This window comes from Ceratotherium simum, chromosome 13 (genome assembly GCF_057802395.1).
Source record: "Ceratotherium simum simum isolate JZ-2026a chromosome 13, ASM5780239v1, whole genome shotgun sequence".
Classification (NCBI taxonomy): Eukaryota; Metazoa; Chordata; class Mammalia; order Perissodactyla; family Rhinocerotidae; genus Ceratotherium; species Ceratotherium simum.
In genome coordinates, this window is record NC_141912.1 from 995,078 (window position 1) to 1,010,676 (window position 15,599).

At 39.6% G+C, this 15,599-nt stretch overlaps 1 long non-coding RNA gene across 5 annotated transcripts in view; it reads right to left on the reverse strand.

Moving 5' to 3' along the window:
- The window catches only part of LOC147915348 (uncharacterized), a 68,510-nt gene that overhangs the window by 8,618 nt on the left and 44,293 nt on the right, over positions 1-15,599 (reverse strand). For 4 of the 5 annotated variants that reach the window (XR_015553918.1, XR_015553920.1, XR_015553919.1 and 1 more), the window contains one exon: positions 14,203-14,807. The exons of the other annotated variant lie outside the window; for it this stretch is intronic. This is a non-coding gene — a long non-coding RNA (uncharacterized LOC147915348). Of the gene's footprint in view, positions 1-14,202; positions 14,808-15,599 lie in introns of those variants that run through there. 5 annotated transcript variants of the gene reach the window in all.

Here is a 15,599-nt window from a genome sequence, read left to right on the forward strand (position 1 = left end):
AGCATGATGATGTCAACATGTAATAAATATTAACATATTAATATAAAATTATATGTTCTTTTTTCTCATGCTAAGTCTTCACATTTGGTGTGTATGTTACGTTTGCTGTGGATCTCAACTAGTACCAGCCAAGCTGATGTGCACCACAGCCACGTGTGCTGAGTAGGGACCGATATGGACAGTGCACCTCTTCCTACCATGACAGAATCCTGAAGTTTCAAATGGTGTTGATTTTCTGCATTTTATTTTTGAAAACAAATTCGAGGTTCCTTTAGTCAGATAACTGAAAACATCATACTTTAATTTCAAAGATTTGAGAAAGCTTTGTGATGGCTCTAGGCTATTAATTATAGAACACTCCATGTGTGCGGTGCTTTTTATTTCAGTATCCCCAGACTCCTCACCACGCTGACTGTTTTAAATTGCTGTGTGACATCGCGGCTGACAACTGAAAACGGTCTTGCTGTTCTCCAAAATCTGAGCCCTAAATAGGCACAGTAAACAAATAGCAGCTTTATTAAGTAGCTGATAGTTTCTAAAGAAACACAAATTAGGAAATTTAAGGTTGCTTTTAAAACTTGCTAAATAAACAGTTTTTTAAAAAATGGGGGCACTCTGGCCTGGTAACATGATAATGAGACTGGCACATTTATACACTGCTCTTAGCATCCATTCATTCATTCACTCAACATATAATTATTGAGAACGTAGTATAAGTAAGAAACTATTCACTGCACCGGAGATAAATCAGTGAACACACAGAAATCCCTACTCTCATTCAGTTTACATTATAGTGGAGTCAGGTGAGGGACAGAATATACACTAAAAAACGTGAATCTATGCGATGAGGGATAAGGAGAAAATTATAGCAGGAAGGAGGACTAGGGGGTGTCAAGATGGGATGGGGTTGCAATTCTAAATAGGGCATTCAGGAAGAACTCATTGAGAAGGTGACATTTCAGCAAAAGTTTGAACAAAAGCAGGGAAAGGGCCATATTAGTATCTGGGGAAGAGTGTCCCAGGTGAGGGGCCAAGGTGTGCAAAGGCCCTGAACTGGAAATGTGCCTGGTGTGAGGCAGGAGCAGAAAGGAAGCCAGCGTGGGTGGAGGTGGTGAGCAGGGTCCTCTCCAGATGGACGATCAGATAGGCCTTTGGAAGACACAAGCTCCAGCTTGTTCTTAAAGCCCCAAGATTAGATGAGAGTACCAAGGGGTGAGTGTAGATGGAGAAGTGAAGACATCCAAAGACTGAGCCCTTGGGATCTCCAGTTTTGGGGTAATGGGAAGATGAAGACCAAGTAGAAGAGACCGAGAGAGAATGATAAGGGGTAGGAAGACCCCAGGAGAGTGTGGTGTTCCCGAAGCCACGTGAAGAAAGCATTTCAGAAAGAGGAGAATGGTCAACTGTGTTTTAATGTTACTAATAGGTGAGTAACATGAAGACATGAATTGATCATCGGACTGCCATGGTGGAGACCTTGGCAAAGGTGGTTTCGTGAAGGCAAAAGCTTGATGGATGTGAATTAAAAGATAATGGGAGGAGAGGAATTTGAGACTGAGTACAGAAAATGGTTAAGAAGGCGGCCCTGGCAACCCACTTCCGAAAAAAATTGGCCATGAAAACCCTGTGAAAAGCAGTGGAGCATCGTCTGATATGGAGCCAGAAGGTGAGACGATGGAGCAAAAAGACTGGGTGGGGTTCTGCTCTGCTGGACACAGGGGCGCTAGGAATTGGAATCGACCTCACGGCACTAACAACAAAAACAGAAAACTGTGGAAAAGTTTTGCTCCAAAGGGGAAGAGTAAGGGCTTGGTAGCAAGAGATGGAATTTAGATTAAAAAAAATTTTTTAATGAAAGAAATATTTGCATGTTTATATATTGAAGAGAATGATCCAGTAGAGGTAGGGAAACGACGCAGGGACAAAAGCGGAGATTTACCGAAACAATATCCTGGAGTAGGAGAGAAAGGCTGGGATCAGTCATAAGTGGAGCAGTTGGCCCTGGATAGGAGAGCAGACAACTTATCCGACCTCTAGCACTGTGAGGGAAGGCAGAGCATACTGCAGGCACAGATACTGGGCGGTGTGTAGATGAGGTGGTGGGTGCTTTAGAACTTCTCTTCTGAGCTCTTCTATTTTCTCAGTGAAATAAGAAACAAGATCATCATCTCAGCCCCAGGAAGGGAGAGGAGCTGTTGGAGGGTGGATGAGAGTTGAAAGTAGGAAACAGTAATTTAGGAGAAAGAAGAGTGAATAGAGGACAGAAATGTAAAGTGCTGGCTTCCAGCAGTACTAAAGACCGCTGGAGGTCTGTGTCAGGAATTCAGAGTGAGACCTGTCAGCACCGGTTTATGATTTTCTCCAGCCATGTCACCTGCATGGGTGCAGGTACAAAGCAGATGGTGAGATGTATTTAAACAGAATTGTGGTTTTTCCAGGAGAGGAGGATGAAGAGAGACAAACGAGCTAAGGGTTAAGGCAATGGTTCATGATTCCTATAACACTGGAACCATAGAATTTACACTGGGAAAGAAGGTGATGGAAGGCATGAAGGTGATGAGGAACAGAGAAAGGAGGGAGGCACTTTTTTGTTCCTGTACGTTGGAAAATAGTTGGAATAATGGAGGGAGTTAGGAAAGTAGTCCTGATTGGAGAGTGGGATGCTTGAACTTGAGATTATGGAGAGGCAACACTTATTGATATGACAAGGTCTAGGGCATAATTAGGAGATAATGTCAAGGACAAGATCATTAGCTGAGAGAAGACCAAGGAACTGAGAGACCAAGGCATTAGAAGGATCTTCTATGTGGATGTTTACATCACAAAGAACCAGGACAGAGCAGTGTTGAAGAAAGTGGCAATGACCCAGGGGCTGCAATCTTCAGGGAATGAGGGGGACGTGACCTGGATGTGTGACCTATGACGCGAGGCTCAAAGTTAGTTTCCCTCATTTGCTTTGTTTTGTTTTCAGAAAAGAGGGAGAAAGAAATAGAAATGGAAATGAGAAGCAAGGAAGACATACATGTCCAGTCCCAGTGAGATGAGGGGTATGGGGGAAAAGGCACCCTGAGAGGCATGAAGGCAGCATCGTGGTAGGGATGGACTTCCATGAGAGCAAGGTGAAGGGAGTGTCAGCGTAGCTTTGGAATCATTTTTGGAAAGCAATATAGTTTTTGGTTTTGTTTTGTTTTACAATTCAATGATTTTTAGTATATTCACAGAGTTGTGCAATTACCTCCCTGAAAAGAAACTCCATACTCATTACTAGTCACTCCCCGCACTAGCCTGCCAGCCCTAGGAAACCATTAATCTACTTTCTATTGCTATGAGTTTGCCTCTTCTTGACATTTCATGGAAATGGAATCATACAATATGTGGTCTTTTTTGACTGGCTTCTTTCTCATAAGCAATATGTTTTTGAACACAATTTAATAACATCTATTAAATTCAAATTTTTTCATATCCTTTAATGCAGCATCTGTGAATTATGGCTTAACTGTACAAAGACACCCCCATGCCTCTACTAAGGAGAATAAAGGATTAATATGTGAGTAGACCATGATCAAAATTTCATATAAATTAATAATAATATATATTAGTATATTCATAGAGAAGAAAAAGTAATTTGGAAGACAAGTACAAATTTTTGACAACAATTACTTTTAGGAGCTGACATCATAGGGAATTTTCTTTTTTTCCAGTGTGTAGCTCTATGAAGCTTGATATTTGTACAAAGTACATGTAACTATTTCATGAACAGAAAACAATAAAAATAAAAGCAACATGGCAATCAAGAATTACAGGTTGTTCATATAATTTGATTTTATATCCAGGGAACTTATCCTAAATGAGATAATCCAACAGAAAAAAAAATGGTATATGTGTGAAGATGTTTAATGTAGCATTATCTATGGTGGAGAAAGATTGTATATAGCCCAAATAAATGGAGTATTATTTATGGTGCTACATCAACTTGATGGAATATTATGCAGCTATTAAAATTGGTGGGTTTTTGAAGACTGTAGAATTATGGGGAACTGCTTGTGAGAGTATAACAGAAAAAATCCAGAATACAAAATTCCATATATAATTATCACGACCATACAACACACACATAGATATAGTCAAAGAGTAAAACGGAATATGAAAAAAACAAAAAAAATTATTTTACTTTTTGCATAATAAAGTTATCTTCTCTCAAAATAAAGTGTGTATTATCCTTCTTACATTCTCAGCCCTGACCTGGATGAACCCCAGAACCATATTACCAATGGCCTGCTGGATCTATTTGGATATCCATGTTCTCATTCCAGGTTCACTATGTCTCAAACCCAGTTCACTTGTGCCATACTGGCTCCTCTTGGGGTCTATAGCAACCCTTAAAACCAAAAAGAAGTAGGTGACTCCTTCCTCCCAATCTACCATGTGCAATTCAAAACAATTTAAAATACTAAACCATATAGTAAGCATAAGAAAGTCTAAATTCTAATATTTCCCAATATAGCAACTTGGGTGTTTTTTCTAAAATGTCAAATTATTTTGTAAAATGTTGGGGTCTTCACTTTGCTAGTACCCTAAACTCATGATTAGGCAGCAAAAGCCTTTATCCAACTTCGTCACTTAGTTTAGTGAATCACAGTTGTCCCAGGAAACCAGGCTTGAATAATGGAAATATTTTCCCTATTATCTTTTCTTTAATCCCTATATCAAAATAAGTCACTAAATTAGCTCATTCTTCCTTTAAAATATCTCCTGGTGTTATCCCTTGTCTTTATTCTCATGTGCACCCCCTAGGCCATGCTCTCCTCATCTCAGCCTAGGTAGAGAGAGAAGGCTTTTCACCCTGCCTTCTATCTTCCATCTCTTTTGCCTCCAGTGCAATCTATCCTCTCCAAAATGCTACCTTTAGCATCTTATTCCCTTGCTCAAGAACTTCCAGTAGCTTTCTAAGCGCCTACTTCTCAAGTTCAAAGTCCTAGCTTCCCAGTCTAGCTCACCTTTAAAGAAGACCTGGTTTGCTCATTCTAGTTCACCTGCCCTGCTCTCCGCCCTAACTCCCTGCCCCAGGAGTCCCCTCACTGCCTGCCTCTGAGCTTTGCTTGACACTGCTTCCTTACCCAGCACGACTTCTTGCCTTTGCAAATCCTACCCATACACTTGCCTTCCATTACTCTTTTAGCCCTAGTTCTACTTCTCTCCTGTAATTTATTACACAAAATATCTATTTTCTGTGTCATAGGTTTTGGTATTGCATTCATTCTTTTCTTCAACAAATGTTTATAGAGCATGACTTTTGTAAAAGAAAAAAGATTTTTCTAAGCCCTTGGTTAGTTTTATTTTACATAGTTCTCTGGTCCTTTAGTATTCACATCTTGCTCCTTCAGCTGGTCTGTACATTCTTATAACACGTGTAAATTAAATAGTATTTGTTAGATTAAAAGGAGAGAATAAAATCCAAGAGGGAAGAAATTGCACATGAGATATCAAAGAAGAGATACAGTATCAGAAGTATCCTTGGACATGGGACTATGAAACATAAGAAAGCTGTCAGCAAAAATAAATCACTTCCTTTATTGTGTTGGCTCAGTTCCTTCTAATGTAGCCTGGCGCCACTGATAATAAAAGTAATCAGATTTTTTTAAGGTGGGGAGGGAGAAACTTTATCCAAATCTTAATGTGATATTTCCACAGACCATTTCATTTTATGATATTTAGGCACTGGGATATTCTCAATTGACTTAGCAAATAGAGAATGAGCATTTGCCAGTATACAGTGAGCAAATATTCACCAGTCTTGCAATCAATGCTGGTTAACTACCATGAGAAGATATCAGATTTAGCCAGGAATCTGAGGGTGGTGGCATTAATTGTTTTGCTTTATCCACCACTCCCCCATCACTTTTTTTAAATTCCAAAATGGCAACTTGTAATTATATAATGAAAAACAACTGCCTCAGATGTGTATATAGGGTCAACATATTCACTTCCCATGTCAAGGTGCGTTGGAATGTGTGTCTTTCTTCTATAACAAAGTGTGCATTTTTTTGAATTTGAGAAACATTAGGGAAAAAATTCAAACCCTACCTGGTTGCTGACCCAATGTCATTCTGTTGCCTTTTTGCCTAAGTTTGTTGTGCTGTCCTTCAGAGTCTTCACATTTTTTCCAAATGCATTTATTTCATTTTTCCTCCTCCTCCTCTTCCTCCTTCTCGTATTGTGTAACTACATATATGCTTATATCTCTCCCTATTTATTTAAAAATTGTTTTTCTGTTCATGAGAGTCATTGTGTTTTTGGTAGAAGATGTAGACAATATATAAACTATAAAAAAGGAAATGAAAATTACCCATAACTCCACTACCTTCTAACAATTTTTCTAGACTTGAATAATACTACATAATACGTCAGCTATATCATGTCACACATTTATTATCTTTAGGATTTTTCCGTGGTATTAAATATTCCTTAAAAAACATGATTTTCAGCTATGGTATAATGTTCTACCATATGTATAGTCTAACAATTCCTTTTGTTGACCATCTACATCATTTCTGATATTTAGCTATTGAAATTTTTGTGATGGCCTTTTTTGAAAGTAAAGTCCTGATCATATTTTTGGTCGTTCTTTAGAATAAATTCTCAGAAGTGAAATTCCTAGAAGAGTCTTGATACATCTTGAAAATTTGCTTTCCAGAAACTTGTACTAAAGTATTCCCTGTAGACGTTTCCAGGATGATGTATGTCACTACACTATGTTCCTTCCTAGTATTAGGCAAATAAATATGAAATCCAACAGAGCTATATCTTTAATATGTTTCCATCTGCTCCCGTGGCTATGGCTGCTTCTTCTGGATGATATGTCCAGGGCCACACCTCCTGCTACCAACTGTACCTCCTCTCCAGATGCCCTCACAAACTATAGCTGCAATTTTCTCCCAAATGAATCGTCTTTTCCTTAAAACTTGTTTTCTCCTTATGCTTTCCCTACCCTGGCCATCAGTGCTTGCATCCACCTAGTTTTCCTAACTAGGAACTTGAGGGTCACCCTTGACAACTGCCCCTCTGCCATCCACCTTCAGTTACTCCACCACCAAAGTGTCTTTTGCGTCTTGCTCTTCCCTCTGCCGTTTCCATAGTCTAGCTCAGGAGTCTGAACTCCTGCACTCCTAACTTGTTTTTCCATTACCAATAGTTCTACTTTCCAACTTTTCCTCTTAGAATCCCCAAAATATCTTTGAAAAGTAGATATGGTTATGAAATTCTCCTGTTTCATATTCATTGTCTAGAGAGTTGCGACCAGGTTCTTGAATATGGCACAGAAGTCTCGTCACACTTACCATGAAGTCATGCCCCAGCTTACCATTGTACAGTTATTTCCAGCCATCCTCTCATGTCTATTCACAACCAAAGCCACACAAACCACAGAATGTGTCCTTTCCATGCCCTCTCATTTTGTTCATTACTTTTCCTTTGATGAGATTCCCTGTTCCTTTACTCATCGGGGAACTCATCTTTCAAACTCAGTCCAAATGTCACTTCTTTCTACAGCTGACCTGAACTCCTTAGACCACGAGAATTCTTAACTCAATTTCCCTTTTGCTGTAGTAGCTACCATGTTGTATTATATCTCTTTGTTGAGATGATTATCTTCTCCTTTGAGGTCAATAATTGTGAATAGATCATCTTTATGTCCACTATACCAACCAAGAGATAGTTACACCCCATCTTCTGGCATGCAATATGTGCTTCGACCTGTTTTGTTGTGTTGTTCTACATACTCTTGTGTTGCTTTCACTCTGTACAGTGTTTTCTTTGCCTGTCCCAGTGTGTGGTAGTATGTGTTGGGCATTGTGTGCATTTATTGGCCATATCTTTAAACTATCCATAAGATTTAATTTAATCTGTAACAGATTATTTAGATTGTCTTAAAAATCATATCAACTCCATTTCTGATCCGTTGCTTAGAAGTAAAACATTTTAATAACCAGGAAAATCAGAAGCTCGAAAATGTTCTGTCCAGAAGATCCCAAAATAGGAATAACTAAGGTTCCTTATTACTCATGGTCAGTTGATTGGATATTTTCCCTCATCCTTAAAAATTTTCAACACTTAAAAACAAGCAATTAAGTCATGAGTCCTTTGGAGAAACTGGAAAGATCTAGAGGTAGCAAAAGACATGACTTCTAAGGTAATACTGAAGATTACAAACTGATGCCTTGAATAGTTTCCATTATCTTGGTAAGCTACCCGGGGGTCTTTGGAGAAGGTTCATTCCTCGGTGACTCTCACACTGTTCTCCACGCATTGGTTGCTGGTGGCTTTGCCATTGTACTTGAGCTTGTTTTGCAGATGCTGCCTATAGCAGTTTTTCTTCCCTTCTCTTTTTAATCATAACCACAAGTGTTCTAGAATGGATATGCTAATATGAAAGGTTTAATGGTTCTACAACAGGAAAACCAATTTACAATATTTTCCTTTGGCTAGAATTTCTTTTCTTTTTATCACCAGTTGCCGCGAGGTTTCAGATTTCAGCATGTGGTTTAGCGTGCAGAACGGGAAGGATTTTCATTGGCTTTAATTCTGGTGAACAAATCAATGACTTCCTGGATACTAATATCCTTTTTTAGATTAACACTCTAAATGAATGAACCTGTCTTATCAGATAACTTAAACAAGCAATCGCTCTGTGCACTAATTGCTATTGAGGGTTAATGTTATTTATAAAATGAAATCAATATAAACTCTATTGCTCATTAACTGATATGTTCTGGGCTCAATTCTGTTTTATTTTCCAATTAAGTTCTATTACTTTTCCTTATTGGCTCTTGAAAAATAGCTGTGGAAACAAACTTAATGGTTCTGAAAACGTCAGTCAACAAAATGCCTTAATGAAAAATCCTATATATTTGAATATAAAAAGGAATCCAATGTTCACTCACTGGAAATTACAAGATAGTTTATTATTATATATCTATCCCTTATTCTACTTTCTTTTTTAAAGTGAGTGACTTAGAATCCATAGGTCAAATAGAGGCTTTCTCTCAGTTGGTCATTTCATCCTCTGAATAAAATCAAAAGCCTTGTGGAGCTTTTTTTATTGCTGGTAAATGTGGGACCCACAGACAGGCAAACCATCCAAGGCGGGGCAGGCACACTCCCGGAAGGACCCCACTACCAGAAGCTGGCTGTCCAGAGGGTCTGCTCTAGGCCCAGCCTTGGTCGCTCTCCTTCAGGCTCTGTGGTTGGCTGAGCAATGGTCCCCAAAGATGTCCATATCCTAATCCCTAGAACATGTGACTTGTCGCTTTACCTGGCAAGTCACCTTACATCACAGGCAGATGTGATTAAGTTAAGGGTTTTGAGATGGGAAAATCATCCTGGATTATCTGGGTGGGCTCTCAATGTAATCATGAAGGTCCCTTAAGAGGGAAGCAGGAGGGTCAGAAAGAGAAGGAGACATGGCAACAGAAACAGACCGAAGCCGAGGTCAAGAATGTCCAAGGAATATGGGCAGCTTATAGCAACCAGAAAAGGCAAGGAAATGGATTCTCCCCTGGAGCCTCCAAAAGGACCCAGCCCTGCCCACACCTTGATTTTACCCCAGTGAAACCCATTTTGCATTTTTTTTTTTATGAGGAAGACCAGCCCTGAGCTAACATCTGCCAATCCTCCTCTTTTTTTGCTGAGGAAGACTGGCCCTGGGCTAACATCCATGCCCATCTTCCTCCACTTTATATGGGACGCCGCCACAGCATGGCTTGACAAGCGGTGATTCAGTGTACTTCCGGGATCCAAACTGGCGAACCCCGGGCCGCCGCAGCTGAGCGCGCACACTTTACCGCTTGTGCTGCTGGGCTGGCCCCCATTTTGCATTTTTGACCTCTAGAACTGTTAGAAAATAAATATGAGTTGTTTTAAGCCATCAAGTTGTGGAAATTTGTTACAGCAGCAACAGGAAACTAATATAGGCCAGAGGGCTCTGGAGGTGGTGTGATTCTGAACCCATCACCAGAGCTGGTCAAGGAAAAAACCTCTTCTGGGCATCAAGGTGCTGCCCATTCAGTGCCTTGGAAGAGATAATTTACCTGAGAAGGGTGAACAATTTACTTCTAAGGGCACTTTCAATAACCTGAGTCACAGCTTCTGAAACAGTTGAAAGCACTGTTCCAGGTCTGCACCAGCTGAACGTTCTAGAACTTGCCTTTTTTTAGGGTCCTCCTCAAAAGCTGTCCACTAATAGGCAAGTGTGATGAAGTTTTAGAATTAGGTTCACCTGGTTTGCTTGGTGTCTTCTAGGAAAATGTTTTGGCCTTTAGGAGGATTTTAGGGAAGTGGAAATGATAAGGTGTGATTTTCTGGTGATTTTTCTACTCATCATTTTCATTTTTCTTAGGCTAATAAGTTTCGTTTTTTCTATAAACTAATAAAATTTGCCTTTTTGAAGGGGAGGAACACCTATTACCCCATATAGCAATTGCAGTGTGAAGTAGAAAAACGGTAGTTTTTTTGTCTTTAATGTCTAAACAGAAACAGACATTAGACATTAAAGCTTCTTGACCAAAGATCCCTCAGGGAGAGAACTTTCTGGACCATTTTATCAAAAGGATAACCAAAATCAAGCAAGATCCAACCCTCACAACCTGGATAAAATGGCGGCCAAGGCCAGTCTTCAGCTCCTGTCCCTCTGAGCCACAGCTTTTGGTCTTTAGTAGAGAGATCAACGTCATAAAGAAGGACTGGGTCAAACACAGTGGGTTTTGAAGCCAACCTCCACCTCAGCGGAACTGTCTACTTCCCGCACTGCCCTAGCCTCAGCCTCGCTTTCCTCAGCCTCAGGGACGTGATGTTCTCACCAATGGTCTGTTAACATACTCCGTAGAGGTAATGTGCTTGCTGCCTGAGTTCCAAACTTGCTGTGCTGTGGATGAGGTATGTGACTTTGGACTAGTTGCCTCACCTTTCTAAGGAACTCAAGAAACAGGAACTTAAAAGTGGCAGGTATTATTATCACTTTGGTAAGCTATAGATTCATTCAGAGATTTAGAAAAACATTTTTAAGTTGAATCCTTCAATCGCCAGAAAACAGCTCACAGAAAATGCTTGTTTGTTGTACGTCAGGCATTGTAAAAAACCTTTTCTAATTTTCCACAGCAATGATGGTTTGGTTCTTTTATTATACCCATTTCATAGCTCTAAGAACTGAGGCTCAGGAAGGCTAGGTGAGCTGTCTGAGGTCGCTCACCAGCTGGTGGAACAGCCGAGACTTGAGCGCAGTGGGGAGACTCTTGCAGGCAAGCTCTTAACTTCTCGCTCTGCCGTATGCAGCAGTGACTGGTGTTAGTTAACAAATATGAAATTAACCGGCACAAGCAGAGCCCCACTTAACCACATCCTTCTCTCTGACCAAACCCTCCCTGCAGCCTGGTTTCACTCATTCCTCTGAGGGCGTACATGGTCACAATCACCGATAAATGGTACACCTTTCCTAACGCAAATCCCTTGCTATTTTTTCAAGTCAATCTAAGAAAGAAAATGGAACAAGGAGGTGCCACAACTGTTCCATTGCTGCTGCATTTAACCTCCTTCCAATGCCCCTCACAACACCTCTTTTATAAAATAAGACCACCTGATGACTTTTGCTTCTGCGTTGATTTGAGGTGGAAGAATTGTACAAAAGGTGTGTGGTGCTGGAAAGGACGAGGCCGTGGTAACGAAACCCCTTCTCGTGCCACCTTCTATCTGAATGTGCGGGATTAATAGAATGGAAATCTAATGCCCCTTGTGCATCTGTCCTCAGCAGACCTCAACTTGCCTTTCCTGTAACAGCCCCGAGAAACAGGCACCTGCTTTCCAAAGATCTAACGTGCCAGGAGACATCTGCATACATCCTCCCAGGCATCAACATCAGGTGATCTGAAATTCCCACAGGCTAAATGGTGTGACGGCACCATGCTGCACAGAAGGGAGGCACTTGGTAAACTTAGGAACACTAACAATAAATTGGGTACAGACACTGACAAAATCAGCTGTTCTGACTGGCCTTTTCAGGTTAGTTTGATTTTGTCTTTTGGTATATAGTCTTACTGTGTACATTTTTTTGTATGAAAATGAAGAAGACTTTTTAAGGCTCATTGGGTTCATTACTTCAGTATTAATAGTTACCGCCATGGGTTGGTTGCTTACTATGGGCCAAGTGGTATATGGGGTGCTTTACATATGTCACTTCATTTAATCCTCCTAATGATTTCATGACATAGATGCTATTTCTCCTTTACGGCTTGGAAAACTGAGGATCAGGTCACACTGAAGCTGAAAGTTACACAATTAGAGGTAGGATTTGAAACTGAGTCTGTTTGAATTACAAAGCTGTGTTTGTCCCACTATTACAGTGCCTGCTACAAACGAGACATTTTGTTCTTTAAAATACTGAGGGTTGGGGTTTTTGTGGAGCCCAAAGCAATAATTTTCTTTGCATACTTGCTGTTTGAAACATCAACGTGGTCACATAATTGATTGGATTTTTCTTTTAGATCCAGTGATCTCCAGAAAGATAAGAATTTGAAATGTATTCAAGCGTCCAGAAAGACCCAAGCCCTCTTTGCTCATACTATAAGCAGTATAAGACCTTTAATAACATGTGCAACGGGCTCATGACCAGTTTTGAGAGTTTCATCTAAAAGACTTTCTATAGGAAACAGATGAGAGGGATGAGTAAGAACTGAGTCAACCTTATAAGGCTGAATCTTTGGTGCTAAACAGTCTATGACCCACTAAGCCAACCCCTCAATTGATGAGATTATAAACCAGATAGAATACAACTTGCCTTTCTCTAATCCAGTGGCCCATGTGTTCTCCATTAGACAACTGCTCTACTTAGTAGAAGCCTGAAAATGAAATCCTCCAGTTTACCGTTTAATATGGTCAGATACAAAGGAGGGCCATCTTGCACAGATGCTGTTCCTAAGATTATGTTTTTATTCATGTATTATTTAGTTTTTGCCATAGACTTTAACTTTTTCCATGTAGATAGGATGGTGTCTAGCTCTTCTCAAGTCTGTGTCTTAAGGCATGTATCAGAAGCAACTTGCTGATATTTACAGTTTTAGAAATTATTTCCCACTAAATAGTAGCTATCTTAAAAATTAATCAAATTGAAGCCTTAAAAGAATATTGCATACAAATCATTCCAATCAAATGCTTCCCTGTATAGTTCATCTATTTTTGTATGAAAGGAAAGTGACTACAAATGTAATCTCTAATGAATTACTTCTATTATTAGAACTTTAATACTATGTTGTATTTCCAAATACGGCCATGTTCTAAAGTGGTAATTAAATAACAGATTCAAACTATAATTAATCATATCAATCCCCCTCAATCTACTTTTTTTGTTTTCCCACAATAAATTTTTAATAAATGAATCAATCGTTGTACCAGTCTATGTCATTTGTATTTTGTGTCTATTTTCGAGAGCAGGTTGCTTGGTCTAGAGCTAACTTGTCCACTACTGTGGCCTCTTAGCATCATGTGGTTATTGAGCACCGTACATGTGGCTAGTCCAAACTGAGATGTGCTGTAAGCACAAAATACACACCAGATTTTAAATGTTAAGCATGTCAATAATTTTTAAATTGATTGTATGCTGAAATGACAGTAATTTGGATATGTTGGGTTAAATAAAACATTTTATTAAAATTCATTTTTTTCCCTTTACTTTTTAAAAACTCAGCAACTAGAAAATTTAAAATTATACACGTCTTGTATTTTTGCTCTTGTTCTATTTCTATTAAACAGTGCTGATCTAGAGTATTCTCATAAATGGAAACCTCTTTCTGGTTTTTCAGCCATCTAAAAAAATCAAAGTGATTCTTTTAACCCAGTCTGACTCTCAAGAATTCAGTGTAACCATCACTTACTAAATTGGACCACTTACTTGTAAATTGTACCCCAGTGGCAAAAAGTACTCAATTCACTTTCCAAATGGGCTCTCTTTACAAGCGGGGAGTGACTTTGTTTGGAAAAGTTTGGCTTAATAAATTTTAATTGATAGTAATACTAATAAATTAAGGGGAGAATTATTTTATAATTATGGTTTATAAGGAACAAGTGGTACAAAACTCTGAGAATGTCCCATAATATATACTGCATGTAACTTAATACTATACTATTATGATATAAAACTACATGATTATATATCTGTCTTCATGCTTGCCTTCTTAGCTACTGGTAAATTGGCAGAGGTTTAAAGTATAAAATTAGCTTCTTAACAACTAGCCATAATTAGTTGTAAAGTTCTTCTATCAAATCATTAAAACATGCACACACGCAATGACTTGTAAAAATAATTTACTCTTATTTGTTTATGTGCTGGTAGGTCTCTCTTTTCTTCATCAGTTTCCCAGTTTAGCCCAGAATAGCGAGTGTTCTCTGAACTGACGTGAGGCCAGGCCTTTCATTCCCATCGCTACTCACGATAGAGCGATCTAAATACTTGAGAACCGTGTTCCTGTGCCCAACAAGATGCCTGGAGGCTCAAGTTTGTCTGTGTTTGTGACTCGTCATGTATATATGATGCTATCTTTGTTGTAACACTAATGGTTTGTTTTCATGCTTGCACAGTCCAACAGGTCATCTTGCCCGTGATTTTCTTTATGTTCTTTGTGAGTTTTGTTTCCATCACTCATTTCTGCCCTCTGTAGAAAGCTCCTCCTTAACTTCTCTTCCTCCATTGAAGACACACTTTCAAGGGTGTTCTCTGTCCTCCCAGACAACATTAAGTTGAAACAGAAGAGGAGGGAAAAGCCGATCTGTTTAGTAAACATGATTAGTTAAAAAAAATGAGTATCAAGTGTAAAACATCCAGTAGTGGTTTGTTAAAAAGCAGTTTCATGAAATGACATGCTTTAATGATTAAAACAACCATAAATACTCCATTAAACAGTAGCTATTCTCATGATAGACTAGAAATATTATGGCAACAGATTAGGTTTATTTATTAGATTTTCTTTTTGTTCATTAAAAAATTAACATTTGAAGTAGATGGAATACGGTCCATGTGGTTGCCCAAGAGGACGCATGGTGTAGGGCTGCATGATTTAGCTGGCCAAGTGATATTTCACTCTGTTTCCATTGGAAAGAGACACCCATAGTCACACAGATTTTCCAGATATGGAAGCAAAGCCACAGCATTCTAAGAAGGCCATGGATGGGTTCAGGTGTCTTTGAAGGATTCCACAGGACTGCAGCTTCACAAGCGTCATGGAAGTACTACAGCCCAAGAAGAGCATCAGACTTATTTCAGTGAGGAAGAAGCAGCCACTATGAACATGGCGGAGATTTGTTCCCGCCCCCCATGAGGTGTGACGTAAGAGGCTTGGAGCTCTTGGCTTCAACACTTCAACCTGTTGGGTGATCTCCCCTTTCTCTCCCTGCCCTTTTACTCTGCTTGCAGAGCCCTCAGCACGTTTGTGGGGAGGAGCTTCCCAAGAGCTAGACCTGGAAGTGCAGACACCTGAACGTCAGCATGTCCCACAGGACGCCTGATGGCGGGACCCGGCACAGTCTCTACCACAGCCCAACCTAGAATCAGAACCTGCCGC